Below are 6728 nucleotides of genomic sequence, written 5' to 3' on the forward strand. Positions count from 1 at the left end.
CAGTTAAAATTGTGTATTACGATTACTGGGACGTTTTGGATTAGAGAAGAGGAGATGCTATGTCGAGTGTCTGATTAACTTGCTCTGCAGAACAGAATCTAATGTAGGTGTAGTAAAAGCAGTAGCAGAGAATGTGTCCAACATGTCTGTCAGCAACAATGTATTTGAGGGTCACTTCATGCCAACCAGTTGGGTGACCTTTCATTAGAATATCTACTACACAGTATGTCTTCTGTGTAGTAGAAGCACTAGCCTAAATGTGGGAATAGTACGCCGTGTCCATTATTTACATTTGACAGATATTTGTCCTCATCTTGTTAACACAAAGTTTCGGCTGATATAAGCCTTGGGGAAATTTTGAACCTGGGTCGAACTCGGAATCTTGGGGTTAGTTAGGAGCGCAGGTTAGTGGCCTGCGCTCTTAACCACTACGCCATATGTCCGTGGGCAATTATGGAGTGGATTTTAGGGCTTATAAATCTAATATTCTCCTATCTTTCCTTAATACCGGTTCCCATATCCTGTTTATATGTGCACTCGGTCTGCTTAGGAGGTTGTGTCCTAGCATATATGCTGCCTCTTTTAGTTTTCGTATTCTCCTATTATTTTAACTTCATCCCACAGGGGGAGGTGGTATCCATTTTTCCATACATTCTCACGATGGTAAATAGCATTTACATTTAAACAAACATCGACATGAGAATATTTCTCTGGTGTTAGCAGCTGTAAATTGAAAGTGTAATATAAACTGCTCATTATAGTTTGACTTATAGATGATTAAGCTCGATGAAATAAATGTGCGCATATGTGTGTATGTGTGCATTTCCGTCCTCCATAATAACATCACAGAGTATGAGTATATTTAAGAACAATATCTTGTGCCACTAGTTTCTAAAACATTGTATGTTTATCGGGATTTGATGCCGTGCCAATATCCGTCTGTTTTTCATCAAACGATAAGACATGATATCAAGTGAACAGGCAAACGATGTGGGTATGCAATCTAATTATAAGAGTTACATGAAAGAAAAGTTCTGGAATGGTAGTTTGTTGGTTGGTTACTGGATATATGTAGTCGTAATAAGTGTAATTAGTTGGAAATGTAACTTAGTTCTCGCGCTAAAGTGATGATAGAAAGAAAGGAAAACTTTGCATCTTCAGTCAAATTATTCGGTTGGTGTGTCGAACGAAAAGCAAGGCTGTCAACTGAATTCAAGTTGATTCTATGCCAGCTTATATAAAGTTACGTTGATGATTTAAATATATAAGCAAAGCATAGAACAAAACACGGTGGCCTAGGACTAGATTTCCTGTCTCCATATTAGATGAATATCGGTGATATTTGGTTTCAAATTTCGGCTCAAAGTTTGGCTAGTACCTATGTATCAACAACGAAGGATAAAAAGTAACATTGATCTTGTCGGAATTTGAAGTCAGAACATAAAGATTCGTTAGAAATATCGTTAAGCATTTTGTCTGATGCGTTTTCAATATTGCCAGGTCTCCAGCTTAAGAACTGTAATAATTGGAACAATAGGAAAACGATCCAAGATGCACAGCGAGTGAATGGAAAGGTTAGTTGTTCGAATATCGGCAATATACGATAAGTAGTATATTTAAAACACTGGTCTCAAAATCCAGTTAATACTGGGCAATTGGTATTTCGTGGACCTATTTTACTCTTGAATAATTCTATAACAAGAGTGCCAATTTTCTGAATGATGTCTCTCCTAAACTATCAGTGACTGTCAAATATGGCATCAAATAAATCGTTGAAACGTAGCTGCGAATGTTTCTTCTGGTGTCCCCAAACATAATTTACATGGCATAATAGCAAGACTTGCTGTATAAGTGACCAGAGGTCTCTGCTTGCGCGGGCAAGGGCCAGTGACCCCAATTTTACTCTCTTACAAATTCTGCTTCCATACTATCATTTCAAAGAAGTATGTTAAATAAAAATAAAATTTTAATATAAAAAAGATGATAATGCAATGGATTTTATTTTCAGCATTAAAATAAAACGCAAACTGATAACTTCATTATTACTATTTTCTGAATGTTTCTTTATTTTAAATAAAGTTCAAACGTTTAGATTTTTTGTTATATATTTTCCAATACTATTTTATATATCTATAGAAAGTATATGAACCATACACATATTTGCATATATACATACATATATGTACATATATATATATATATATATGTATATATATATATATATTATATATATATATATATATATATATATATATATATATATATATATATTATATATATATATATTATTTGTATGTATTTATGTATGGGTATCTGTGCAGTTGGCGTCAGTCATAAGAATATTGGAAATCTGCATTTCTATTCTTTGATATAGTTGTTTTTCGGGTCCAGATACAGCTCCTTCAACTTAGAAGTCGGTACGGCAGCGTCTCTTCAGGTAGTTGCTCATCTTAGAGTGGTTCATAACGCGGTTCCTCAGTGCCATCAGTTTGGGGTAGCTGGTGAGCATGGATGGTTCATCCATCAATGGGTTTTCAAGAGCGCAGTAGCACATCATATCAGCCATGGTCATCTGGAAAAGTGCGATACAAGAATACACATATATATATATGTAAAGAAGATGAGTATATATATATATAAAGAGAGAGAGAGAGAGATAACCGAATTTTACAGTTATCCCTTTTTACCAGTGCAAAGATACAATTTCTATACAAGAACGTTTGAATAAAGAAAATTTAATAATCGAAAAATACAGAACACATCTAAATATGCACGCATAACTAATTTTTATTATGATTTTTACCGCTACAGAAAGATGAACAATTATTTCCCCTATCCACTATAATAACGATAACCAATTACCTCACCTTAATTTTTCTACTTGTTGAATCATTCATTCATGAACTCCAGGCACAACATGGACAAAGAACTTTTTCGGAAGAAAATACGTATTTAAATAAATATTGATATCATGATTAGCAAAAGCGAAACCAGTCAAGAAAACAATATAAAATATCCGTTATACTATCGGTATAATTACCTATGTTGACCCTGGACATACACATACAAGCATATTATGCACATTAAAGGCAGTAATAAAGATAAACATGAGTTTATCCGTAATCAAATTTAAATTGCACAGAAAATGGAGAAATATTGATCGACAACATTCGACTATCATCAATTATTACTTTGTGATACAAATAGACTGCATCCTATCTAACAGCTGTTTCTTCTTCTATTGTTAAAATGTATTGCCATTAAAATTCTGAAAATAATATTCATCATGTTTTGGTAATGCATCCGATCTGGAGCATGGAGCTTTATCAGAGTGAAGAAAAATACATACACAAAAGACAAGAAAAGAAAAAGAGCCTCGAGGCGAAGATGAAAGGCTTAATATATTTAAATCATACTATTTTCATATTAAAAAGTAATATTTAATGTTAGTCGATTGATGTTGATTACTAGGTCTTCGTTTTTCTGTCTACTTTAAATTTATGTGTGCTTGTGTGCGTGTCTACGTACATATGTAATATATATATATAGTAATCTTTTTAAAAAAATCACTAGCTATAACGCCAAAGGTAGTTTATAGAAAGAGAAGGAGGAGAAAGTAACAGAAAACTAATAGTGGTGAGATATAGAGTGATACGTGAATAGGAATAAGGCTTAAAGTCATGAAATAGATATATTTAGTGGGAGTGAAATGTAACAAGGCACTCAAAGGTCGAATTTTATAGAATGGTAGAAATCACTTATAGAAAGTACAGGTACGTTTCTGCCAATGCTTGCAACGATAAACGAGTAGTATAAACGTGTTTACAAGAGGATTCTCTGAGAAGAGGATGAAATACATTTCACTGTTACAAAGCGGAGAAAAATATTTAAACTATCAAACGGAAAAGATATAGAGAGAATATTCCTTTCCAAATCAAATTGTTTATTATGATCCTTTTGATACCAAATTAATTTACTAAGCGCAGTATTGTTATGTTTACTGATATGTCTAAATGTAGAGTAATCATTTGATATTCTTTTGGACAACTGAGATGAAGAACTACCTATATAAAAATATGCCAGAACAGGAACTAATTTTATTTTGATAAATATATTTTCTAGCCTTAGAATTACTGCGTTTGGAGTCAACATCAGAAACACTAACACCGCTGCTATTATTATTTAAAGAATGGTTAGTGTTAACAAAATCAATGTTACTATTTTCATTAAGTGGATTTGTAGTCAACAACTTATTATACGAAGAGTTGATTTGTGAAAGATTTTTTGTCTTAGGAAAACCTATCCTGATTCGGTGTTAATTAATAATCGAACGGAACTGGTAATGAAGGTTGTATTTGATCTGCTTACCATCTGGAATTATTAACCAAACAGTTTTACTAAGACATACCTTGTTATTAGGGTAATTATCGTTAAAAGTACTCGATGTACCTTTATAACGAAAAAAGTTTCTTAACGGTTATCACCCTTACGATGCAGAATTACATTACGGGATTTGGCGTTGTTATTCGAAATAAAATTAATATTGTTAATATCGTTATGATTTGATTTCATGTACAGATTAATAGAGCTAGAATTACTGTCAATGTAGGTAATTTTTCTTTATAGCCTACTTTAAGTAAGGCAGAGTTATACAATTTAGCTTTACCGTTGAAGATATCAACATTAGCAGATAATCCAGAAAGTCTAAGCGAAATATTCCTAACTAAATACTTTGTAATAGCCTTAGAATGATTACTGAAAGAGCTAATATATTTTAAATAAGTTGAGGGTTTATGGTATGGGAAATATGAATCATTATGCAAGTTAAGGGTAATATCGAAAAAGTGGCTTTAGTCATATCATCGTCAAAAACAATGCCTAAGTCTACGTTTCGGGAAAATTTAACTAACCTATTCTTAACTAAACCTTTGTAATTTTTGGTTAGAAGCATTTTGAAGGTAGAGTCAACATTCATCACGATATAGACTAGTTCCCAAATATCAATGGAGGTCTATATCATGATGATTGTCTACACTACCTTCAAAATGCTTCTAACCAAAAATTACATAGGGTTAAGAATAGCTTATGCTTTTTGTGTTAATAAATGCAATACATTTCGAAGCAAAATGGATTTGTTCGCAGCTGTAATTCATGAGATCCACAGACGTATTTCGGGGTCTTTGAAGGTTGTCAATGTGTAGCTATTAATGAAAAGCACGTAATAATACACCCACTAGGTTTCTTGAATGATTCCCGAATTGTAAATAATTCGTTGAACACAACTGAAATGATATTAAATCCAAATAGCGATCTGCGTATCCTACTAAATGTGTATACATATTACATAGATATGCCACCTTGGTTGTGCCCGGGAAAAATATCTCTAAACTGTTTTTACTTACCTGGTCTCCCAAGAAGTATTGGCTGCCGCCATTGTACATATCCAATGTCCTTTCCATGAAGGGAAGTATTCTGCGGCAAGTTTCCCTGTATCTCATTCGTTGTTCAGACTATAATACAATAAGAAAATCAGAAAGAATGAAAGAAAGAAACAAACAAACAAACAAACAAATGGGGAGGAAGAAAGGAAAGAAAAAACGAAAGGAAGAATTGAAAGGAAGAAAATAAATAAAATTAAGGAAATTAAGGAAAGAAGGTAGGAAAATGAAATGAGATAAAGGGAGAAAGAAAGGAAGAAAGAAATGAAATGAAAGAAAGAAACGAGACAAATCGAAAAGAGAATGTTTCAAATGGATTACTTTGTCTATCCGGGCTATCGATTTATTATCTCATCCACATGTTGTAATTCGTATCGTGTGAAGTCAACTATCAGAATTAGATATAATTATTATGGGTGAAATATCTATATCTAATCTTATTAATGCGTACAAAAGACTGGATTTAGTCAAAATGATTTATGTAATATACGAAGATATGCTGAAAAGTTCCTCGTCTTTGTGTATAAGAAAATACAGGAGCATCTGTCTGTTATGATATTATTCAACATAGTACCTTCTCAGATTCATGCATCTATTGTAGCAGTCCTTAAGTTTTTCTTAGCCCTGTTAATGAACTTCGAAGATTGGACATCCAACCAGGCCTTTCGCGACACCCTAAAGGCAGTAACATTTCAACACCCTTCATAAATATTCCCGTAGCTAAGACAGCTATCTATGAACGGTAAAATTTGCAAGTAAAATGTTATTGCCTATATTTGATAGCCAATTAAGCAAACTGAGATGTTCTTGATTAAAACTTTCAGTCCTCTTATATGATAAAGCACTAGCGTTTATGTTCAACACTTTCTGTACACGCTTACTTCATATGTGCTTACATCTAAAGAGGTAAATAAAAAGCAGGACACAATGTACGTCAAACTTGTCTCAATATAGTTCGCATATCTGTCAAATAAGCGTAGTTTCGAGAACCAAACTTATACCTCTACCCTAAATGTTCTCCTCTTGCTTAAAGACAATGATTTTAAGAGAAGGTGACCGAGATATTAAATACCGAAATCCACTTAGCAATAAGGTAGCTAAATATATGAGCCGAATGAATGACAGATCCTTAGCTTCCATGCACTCATTATCTGCAAGAGTCTTTGTTATGCCAACCAATAATTTCTAAAGGACACTATATTCAATTAGGTTACAATAAATAGTGAGCGATTAGCTAGTTGTGAACTCTTCAAGGGATTGACATATATATTTTGATGTAATATACATATA

At 33.0% G+C, this 6728-nt stretch overlaps 1 pseudogene; it reads right to left on the reverse strand.

The window, feature by feature from the left end:
• Positions 1–2383: 2383 nt before the first annotated feature.
• LOC115211985 overlaps positions 2384–6728 on the reverse strand; it is a 14392-nt pseudogene continuing 10047 nt past the window's right edge.

This window comes from Octopus sinensis, linkage group LG5 (assembly GCF_006345805.1).
Source record: "Octopus sinensis linkage group LG5, ASM634580v1, whole genome shotgun sequence".
In the NCBI taxonomy this organism is placed as follows: Eukaryota; Metazoa; Mollusca; class Cephalopoda; order Octopoda; family Octopodidae; genus Octopus; species Octopus sinensis.